Genomic DNA, 10922 nt, shown 5'->3' with positions numbered 1-10922 from the left:
ATTTATTTCAACCATTATTATGGTTCTAAGACTTTGGGCTTCATTTATTTCGTAGGCTTAAAAATACACCGTAAGCCATTGGTCTATGCGGCCCAATGTCGGGTTCCAGGTTGAACTCCCTAAAATAAATCCGGGCTTAGCAAAGTCACACTTCCAATGAAAGACACGTGGCTATGCGCAAAAAACCGCCCCTGACACAACTCAACAAATTATCCACCGTCCTATAACTATATATATATATATATATATATACACATACATATATAACAACAATGTACAAGCTGAAAAAGAATAAAGAGCCTTGATAATTGAAAGAGCTATATTTAGGATTTTTATTTTTATTATTGGCTTTTGCTTTTGCCACTGCTAATAGAATTAGATATACAATGAAGTTGGTGTGGCTAGCTGTTTCTAACATGCTCAAAGCTCAAGCATGGCTCCATGCAACCATATAGTACCTATGATATTCTTTTTTCATGGTTTAATTTAGTTGTTTTAGATGCTATGGTATTGAATTACTCTTTGCCTCAAGTCTCGCATCTTAAGCTTGGTACTTTTTTTTTTTTTTGTCATCTATATATGTAGTTTTTTTAATCTACGTTCTTTTAATTCTTCTGTTACTTCATTTGGTTTTGGTGAACATGTTGGATATTTGAAATACGTATGTTTGATTTTGCGCCTGTGATTGTTTTTGTTGTTTAGAGTTTACACCAGTAAAACTTATTGCTTTATATATATTGTTTTTGTTTAGTCCAAATTTAACAAGGAGTGAAATTCTATCTCTCTAACAAGTCCAACTTAAACTCAAACTCATAATTATCAATTTTTTTTAAAAAAAAAATTATTTTTTTTTAATCCAAACTTAACAATAAGTGAAACTCTATCTCTCTAACAAGTTCAACTTAAACTCAAACTCAAACATTGATAATTTATCTCCAAATTTGCTAGGTTAATTATGAACACTATAAAAGCAAAGCAAACCTCAAAATTTTTTTTTTTCTAAAAACCAAGTAGAGGTATGAGCTTTTCTTATGTTATTTATTTATTTTTTTAATGAATTTTTTAAAAAGTAATTTTCATATATGAACCACCAAACTCTCTTTAGCTGTTTTTTACAAGATAAAAAAGTTTGTAATAATTGAAATTATTCTTTTGAATGTAACCCATCTTTCTTTTATATTTCTCTATTGTTTAGTCATATATATTTTGTTTTGTTTCAATAATTTCTAAGCCATAAATCATCTAATTCTTTAATATTTTTTGGTCTTTCAAAAGTTTTAATATTTGGATTTTTGAGTTAATTTTTTACAATATCTAAAACTGTCTGACAAATTTTTTGTAAGCCATTGCACGTTCAACCAATGGCTTCTTCACGTGCAATGACTTCTTCATCAAATTGTAACACAAATTGAAGTCATACAAGAGCAAATTATGCAATGGTGTAGTTTCTTAAATTTTTTATAAAATTATTTTAGTCTACCTCACAAATAAGTAAGTTACCATGTAAGGTTGAATTTAATCAACCATGTGTTGGCTTTATTCCGTGACATATTTGCTTGTAATACAGCACTTAGAAACCCTGTATTTAGGTGGGAATCATGTAAGGGTAGTGTGTGAGAGAGTGTGAAGAAATGCTCAAGACAGTGCAGTGAAGCAGAGACTCGCGGCTGGGACTCGCGGGAGGCTCGCGGCTTGCAAGCCGCCAAAAGTTGCACACGTGCAGAGCATGCAGGGGAGCTGAACAGTCATGCCAGCTGGAGCACTACAGGACAAAAATCCAGACTGGCCATTCAGCTAGCTCGCGGCTTGAACTCGCGACTCAGTCAAGTCGCGAGGTCAAGTCGCCAGCCAGCCCTGTTTTTGGAAAAATTGACTCTTTGCATTCTATTCTCACACCAGTATAAATACCCCTCATTCCCACAAAATATGTGTGGCAATTTTCAGAAAGAAAAACCCTAAGAGAGGTTTCTTCAAAACACCCACCCAATTAGAGAGAGCTATTCATTCTTAGAGAGAAACCTTTGTAGTCTCTTCTCATTCGCTCTCTTATTGTCATACCTATTGAGAGGAGATTTCTATCCAAACACTACCCACACTAATTTAGAGTGTTGAATGTTTTTGGAGCTTTGGGAAGCATTGGAAGATGCCAAGGATGGCGAATGCTACGGTCTAGTAGCGGAATCCGGTAAGCTAGAAAAGAAAAAGGTTCGGCGCAACCTCGTTGGAGCAAGAAGCTTGGAAGGCTTAGGTACATCGGGTAGATTAGGCTTGGAGGGTCTATTGCTGTTCATGTATCCCAACAACATTTTCTAGTGGATTATTGACCGCTTGGAGGGCGGCGGAGAGCTTTTACGCCGAGGGCTTCGGTTTCCTCTTCGATAACACATCGTGTGTTGTCCTTGTGTCTGCATCTCTCTTCCCTTTATCTTTACCTTTTATTTTCTGCTGTGGATGTGATTTATAATTGGCTTAGATTGATTTCCAATTCTGTTTATAGCTTATGTTCATTTTCCGCACACTTGTTGTTTGTCATAAAGCTTGAATTGGTTATTTTGTATTTGGGGGTCTAAACGTTCAAGGGTGTTTTTACACATATTTGAACTTTCATCCCATAGCACGGGTTAGTGACTAGTAAAATAATAAAAAGTATTCTTATTTGTCTCTTTGCTCCCACTATCTTTTTCACTTCACATACAACTACAAGATTAAATATTATTTTTTTCTTTACAACCTTGCAACCTTACTATTCATAGGTTGCAAATTTTTTTAGGTATACAAATCTGGATGGATTGGGTTTTTACTTTCTTAAATTGTAACATAGCAATTGGGGGTGTAAACACACCTAATGGTAGTGCTCTTACAGTTTCACTATATAATGTCTTTGACGTGAAGGTCGAGGGCTCGAGGCCACGATGATTTTTTATTTATTTATTTTTTATAAAAGGCTTATTACAGTTTGACTATATAATGTCTTTGATGACAAGGTCGAGGCCACGATGATTTTTTTTTTTTTTAAGGTCGATCCTTTTGATGAATTGTGGGTTTCAAATTTTCAAAAATGAAAATTTGAAACCCATAATTCATCAAAAGGATCGACCTTTCTTATTTGTTGGTTGAATGATAATGTTGTTGTTTGGCAAAAATGAGTTTCAAATTTTCAATCCTATCCATCAAGGAACAACTGAATCTTCAGTCCATGTCATTTTAATGGATTCCTATCTAAAATTGATTCAGAAAGGAAAATGATAATTATACTTTTATTCTTTGAAGTTTAGGAGAGCCTTTGGAAAGTGCTTAAAGTTGTAGTTTATTGTTGATTTTAGTTTTTTTTTTTTTACTATTTATAAGTTTCACTATATTTTTGATACTATTTATAGACCCCACTGTACTATTCAGCTTATTTTTTAAACTTTTTTCTATACTTTCAGCAAAAAAATTTCCAATTTCAGCAAAATAACTTGTTCCCAAAGGACCCAAACGGACACTAAAAGTCTAAAACTAAGTGTGCATTTGAGATTGCTCAAAAAGCCTTTTTTTTTTACCATTCAACTTATTTTTGCTATTATTTATGAGTCCCATTGCACTTTTTTGTACTATTTTTGGCCTCATTGTTAGGGGTGTGCATGGGTCGGGTTGAGTGGATTTTTTGACCCAACCTACCATGGTGGGTCAAAAAAATTCAATCCAACCCAACCCATCACATAAGTCCAACCCAACCCACATGGGTCGGTTTGAACCCATGGGTTTGGCAAATTTTTATTATTATTATTATTAAATTGAGTAAAAAAAATATAAATATAAATATATTAAAAAAACCTAAAGATTAGTATCAATGTAACTCTTTAAAGGCAAACAACACTAATGACTAAACAACAATAGTAATTTATTAGGATTTGTGTGAACTAATTGGCTTTTATATAGGATAGGAAGAACTGGTTATTTAAAAATTTTTATTAATTATATAATATATATATATATATATATAAAATTAGTATTAGTAGGAGGAACCAAGGAAATGCTGCTCTACAGCTGGTTTTATTTTATTTTATTTTATAAATATTAAATATAATATATATATATATATATATATATATATATATATATAAAAGTGCCCTACAACTGATTTAAAAAAAAATCAAATATATAATATATTTTAAATATATATTAAATATGGGTCGGTCGGGTCGGGTCAGCTTTGGCGGGTTTGTAATTTTATGACCCAAACCCAATCCGACCTGCTATAAAAAATTTTTTTGTAACCCAACCCAACCCACCAAGCCTTGAAAACCGACCCAACCCGGTGGGTCGGATTGGTTTGGCGGGTCGGTGGGTTTTCTGCACACCCCTACTCACTGTACTATTTCAGCTACTTTTAGTTTTATCTATAGTACTTTCAGTAAAAAAATTTTAGTTTTAGCTAAATAAGCTGTTTCTAAACAAACACTAAACACAGTTAACTTTAGCTTAAAAAAAAAAAAAAAAAGAAATCACAGTTTTTAAGAAATGCCTACATTCTTTTTTTAATGCTTCCTGCATCTTTCAAGAACTGTCTTTGTTTTTAATTTTTTACCAGCAACTTAAATAAACTTTCCAATTAATGCTTTGGAATTATAAACTAAATACTAAAAAGTAAAAACTGAAATTCGGAGAAGCAATGAATGTCTATCCCTCAACACTTTTGTTATTTTTTGTTTTTTATTTTATGAAATTCCCTCAACGCTTAAAAAAGTTAAAATTCACAATTATTAAAAAATGAAGAAGGATCATGAAAATATTTCCTGAAGAAGAAAAGAAAGAAAGCAAAATATGGAAGAAGTGCACCTCCATCTTTTTAAAGTTTAGAATATTAAATATTAAAGGTGCTGGAAAAACTTTACTTTTTATATTAAATTGTATAAGTTATATTTTCACTAACTATATTCAAAGTTTGATATAAAGAATCTTTTTAAAGTTTAGAATATTCCATCATTGATATTAACATTATAAAGGGAAGTGTTATTTTCTTCTATTCTTAAGGGAGATGAGTATTTTTTTTCCTCTAAACTTGTAGTGAAGTGTCATTCCTTTGAACTTCAAAGAAGGAAAGTGTAATTATCCTAAAAAAAGAAAAAGAAAATATGGTAGGTTTGAATAAAGATTTAAAATCTGACTCAATACAATGAGATTTATTGATTTAGAATTATTAATGTAAAGGTCACATGTTATTTTTATTCTTTGGCCAAAATGTAAAACTCATCTTTTAAGTTTCATCACTTTTTATTTCAGTTTTTTAAGTTTGCATTTTGTCATTTTAGTCCTTTAAATTTCAAATCTCTTCAATTTAATCTTCCGTTTACTTACCATCCACATTTGCCGTTAATCTGCCCAAAATAACGTTGTTTTGGCCATAATTTAATAATTTAATTTTTTAAAATTTATTTCTTAATTAAAAAAAACATTAATTAAAATATTTCAGCCAAAGAAAGTAGGAATACAATACTACACCATTTTTTCAGATGCTTCCGGTTACTAGGATCTGCTGAATTCTTCCTCAGTTCAACTCTCTTTGCGTTTGGCACAAATTATTTTTGCCAACTTATTTTTACTATTATTCATAGGTCTCACTGTATTTTTTGATACTATTTATGGATTTTACTGTACTATTTCAGTTAATTTTTACCTTTATCTACAGTACTTTCAGCAAAAAAATTTTAATTTCAACAAAATAAGCAAATTCCAAACAGACCTTCTGTGTAAGTATTTCTTTCGTTTTTAGTCTTCCTCATCTTAGTGCTTTTCTTTATTTCTCATATGGACCGGTTCTTGATCTGACCTACCCCATTTACATTTCTCAATTATATCTTCATTTCAATTTTTTATTAAATTCATTACTTACCTAATGGATAACGATGTTGATTTGAAATATAGGAATTGTAAATATTTTAAAGAAAACGAATGCAAATATTTGCAGGCCGATTTGATCTTTTTCTTTTTCTCTTTTCACGCCATTGCTAGGTCTCGTTTACGAGATTGGATAATTGTTTACTTAAATCCAGCTCACGTAAGAAAGATATCATTTCCCTTCCATATCTATATACTATTTTATCTGTTCTCTGTTTGTTTGTAACAAATACGAATTAAAAAATAAAAATAAAAAGCTACAAGCATAAGAGAATTAGGTAGATATAGAGATGGATATGCAGAAGAGTGGGAGCCTTCCCAGAAATAGTAATACTAGTAATAGTATTAAACTATGAGCAAGATTTAGGTACAGTACTTAGGTGCTGGTCCTTAAGTTCCTTTCTTAAAATTCTACCTGTGAATTTTTTCTCATGGGATGGAAGTATATTTTTCAGTTAAGTAGCCACATGGCAAAATCTTAAGAGGGGAACCTAAGGAATAGCACCTAAAACTAAGGTATTGTATCTAAGTTTTGTCCTTAAACTATTAATACGACTTACACTTTGTGAGTGAGCACTGAGCACACCACAACATCGCTGGGGTTTGTGTTCACAAATCGCCACAGGAGGCCAGCACTTGTCCCCTATTGTCTTCCCTGAGAAACATAGGCCAAGGCTTTTTATTTTATTTTTTGAAATTAACGTTTTTTTAAAAAAAAAGAAAAAAGAAAAAAGAAATAAACAATTAAATATAAATTTAGGTCAAAATGGCATCGTATTGAGTAGCTTCACGGCAAATATGGATGGTGAGTTAACAGATGACTAAATTGAAAATGTTTAAAACTTAGAGGACTGAAATGATAGTATACAAATTTATAGGACTAAAATGAAATGTAGTGAAATTTAGAGAATGAGTTTTGTATTTTGACCTTATTCTTTTTATTTTTGGAATTGGTTCAGCCCAAGAGATTTTAATAGAGAAATTGAAGGAATATGGTATGTAGGGTAAAATGATGGGCCTATTTTAAGCATACCCATTGACCTAAGAGATTGATTTTATCATTTTACCTAATGAGATGCGAATGCTTGCAATGTCTATGAACCTATGTGCACTTGATTGATTTGCTATATTTATCCAAAATCTAGGCATAATTGCTTTAAGCCGTAAGAACCACGTTGGCTTCATTACTGTCTCCCCCAAAAAAAAAAAAAAAAATTGGCTTCATTAAATGCCCACTAACATATTCCCACAAATTTAGCAAGTTCTTTAGTGCCATTTTCCACCAAAATCGAGGACACATCAAAGATGTTTTAGTAAAAAACATCCCCAAAATTGTCACAAAACCAAATAATCCTAATATCCAGACAATAACAAAACTCAACGTTGCCATTCATCTGAAAATCTAGCAACTAAAAGCTTTGATCCTTAGGAAATTAGGCATGCCCCTAACTTGTAATAAAACCTAGTCACCAATTCATGCATTAATAACACATTTTTACCTACCTTACCAATCTACACTTATTCTTCCAACTTAATTCTTTGATCTTTCTCAAAAAAAAAAAAAAAAAACTTAATTCTTTGCTTTGGCTTTATTTGGTTGGAATGTTGAAAAAGTGTGGGAAAGATTGAAAATATTTTAGTTTTCCATCATGTTTGTTTGGTTGGAATAATGGAAAACTAATATAAATTTCATTTGTCTGATTGAGGAAAAAAGTAAGAGGAAGAAAAATGTAATTTATATAAATTTACTCTTATACCCCTATTATATAGTATGTAAGAAATAATTTGACACATTATAAAAGTGACACATCACAATTATTATGTTAATATGACTTATTTCATTTTATTTTATTATCTATCAATTCCTTTATACATAAAAAATAATGTGATTAACTAAATTAGTTAAAATGAAATATCAAAAAAAAGATGGGAAAAAAAACGTGTTGATAGGTGGTTACCTAGCAAGCTTTAGATATATAGGAAGTAAAACAAAAAACAAAAACAAAGTTTGAATAGGATAAAATTGAAAGAGCATTCATATTAAATGTGCTAAAATATTTTAGTATCCAAAATACTAAAAAACCCACAGTATTAAAGGTGCCAAACTTATAATTTTTTAACATCTAGGTTTTTATTTATTTATTTATGAAATTTAACATCTAGTTAAAGTAAAATATAGTAAATACAAAAAAACATTATTTAAATAAAAAGTTGGAGAGACTTTTTTTTTTTTTTTTTTTTTTTTTTTTTTTTTTTTTTTTATGAGAGATAGAGAGAGACCTGAGTGGCTTGAGTGGTAAAAGAAAGAATAAAATAAAAATAAGGAAATAATGGCTTGAGTGGTAAAAGAAAGAATAAAATAAAAATAAGGAATAATATTTAAATAAACAGGTAAAATGGTAAAAGAATAGAGAATTTGATGTTAAGTATATTATAAAGTGAAGAGTTAAAATAAATAAAATAACTTTTTCAATCGTAATAGCTAAAATTGCTATTTTGCCCAAGGTTTCATTTGTAATCATCTCCTTACCGGATTCCTGAAAAGTGTTCGATGAAATGGGTGAAAGGAATTGTTGGTCTTGGAACACGGTGATATTTGGCTATGTCGGCAGGAAGCTTAAAGAGACTAAAAATTTGTTCAATGAAATACCCGAAAGAATAATTTTTCTTGGATGGCAATGATATTGTGGTGCCTTCATCATGACTAGCCTAAAGACGTGAAAATTCAAAATCGAATAAGGTCACCAAATCTAGTGCTCTTGCTGTCTACAACTCCAAACTTACATACGGACAGGGAGATTCATGGATATACAATGTGGATTGGATTTTGTTTTGATGAGCTGGTTTCGAGTGTTTATCCAATCTAGGATATACAATCTAGGCACATTTTTGACAAGATGGTGGATAGGGATGTTGTTTCTTGGACAATATTGATTGATGAAATAGTAATAGGACATGACTTATGTTCTATGCATTAGTGCATTGAACACATTGGGCTATGGACACATGCATGTCCAAAATTGGACACATGTCTGCATCCTAACGTGTTCAATGCAACTGATGCCACTTCTCTTAGTAATGGATAGAGAAGACGGGAAGACTAATCTTCTTTGTTCTTGGCATAGAAGACATCAGGGATTAATAAGACCTAAATCAACGTTTGTGTCTATTTTAAATGCTTGTGCTGATCGTGTTGTAAAGGACCTAGGCAAGCAAGTTCATGGCTACATAACACGGATAAAGGTTTCAGCCCTTTTCATTTACAGCAAGTACTATTGTTCATATGGATTCAAAGTATGGGGCTATTAAGAATGGAACAAAGGCATTTAAAGGGATGCCTATCAGATTTAGTTTCATGGACTTTCCTAATTGTTAGAAATGCTCAAAATGGTCAACCGAATGAGGCTATCTAAAGTTCTTTGAGTTTCTTCTGAAACCAAGTACGCAGCCTCACCATGTTACTTCTGTTGGGGTTCTTTCCGCTTTTATTCATGCTGGATTAGTTGATAAAGGACTTGAATGTTTCTATTTGATAAAAGAAAAGATAGCTTAACAAGTATAACAAATCATTATGTTAGTATCATATGGGGATTAACAAAATGCCTAAGAAGCTTGATAAAGTAATCTGGGCTTCTATACTTGGTGGCTGTAGCCAATAGAATTCACCCTTTATACTTGTGCTACATGATTTAAAGAGCATAAAAAGCAAAATCTTTCCTACCAAAATGAGAAGCTTGCAGTTGCATTTGGAATCATTTAAACTCCACCAGGAATGACAACAAGCTTTTCAACAACTTAATCTGGAGTCAGCTGCTGCCATGCTATGGCATCGAAGCATTTTTCCTTTTTTATTATTTTATAATAATGAAAATTTGTTCTTCCCTACCCCTGCTATGGAAACTTTATATATCCGCTTCCTTGTTATTTTGTTTCTTGGTGAAGCAAATATGCCATCGTGACTAGAAGCTAGAAAACACTTTGTTGGATGGAAGCCCGGCTCCTCAGTTGAAGATATGTGTCTTTGGATATTCAAAGGTACTAGTTGTGTTTCTCTTTCTTATTCTCTTAGCTGTCAGTTTAGGGGAGACAGAAAGGGGGTGGGGGGATCACTTAGTTAAGATGAATTATTGACTAGCTATCTTGGGAGAGTTCCAAATCTCATGACAAAACAATTATTGCAGCTTCAGATGATTTTAAACTTGCCGTTAGTAGTGCGTTTTTCATAAGTGAGTTAGCAAGGACTAAAAAGACAACAAATTTAAAAATATAATGACCAAATTGAAAGTTGTAAAAACTTAAAGAACTAAATTGAAAACAAGGTCAAAATATAGACCAAATATATTTTTGAAATTTTCAGTGAATAGACTAAATTGAACCTAAATCTCAGAATGAATCAGTTGTGAATTAGGATAATTGAAAGATAGATTAGTCAATTTGAGGTGGCTAGCTTCCTGAACTTGAGAGAAGAAATAGAAATTTTTGGTTAATTTTTTGCTTAATTCTCATTTATACCTTCAACGTACATAAATAGTCAAGGATGAGATAGCCTCATCAACAAATCCTAAAACATTTGAACTAATTGTATCCTAAGACATAGTAATTAAATTTAATACAAATAAATCACAATACTAATCTATCTTATTCTATTACAAAACTAAATTCAAATAATTTATCCATCACAAGGGTCATAACAGTCCCTTCCCGTTCAAGATGAATCTTGTCCTCAAGATTCTGAAACATGGTAATAGATGCTTGCTCACACCATATCCTCCTCCCCCAATTAGAGAAAACTCGACCTCGAATCTTAAAGAGTTAAAGGATAAGAACTCGAATAATGGATACTTGCATTGATTCTTTAATCATTTTAGTGAAAAGAAAAACCTTGATTTTCTCATCCTTGAACTTATCAGGAATGACAAATTCAATGTGTGAAATTAGACTAGACTTCTTTGAAATCACAAGAAGATCCCTTTGATCAATTTTTTCCACTTCATTATTCCTTACATCCTCCAACATATTACTCTCTAGAATTATTGGTGATG

Source organism: Quercus robur, chromosome 6 (assembly GCF_932294415.1).
Source record: "Quercus robur chromosome 6, dhQueRobu3.1, whole genome shotgun sequence".
NCBI lineage: Eukaryota > Viridiplantae > Streptophyta > Magnoliopsida > Fagales > Fagaceae > Quercus > Quercus robur.
The sequence above is the reverse complement of the archived record's forward strand: the minus strand, read 5'-3'. Positions refer to the sequence as shown.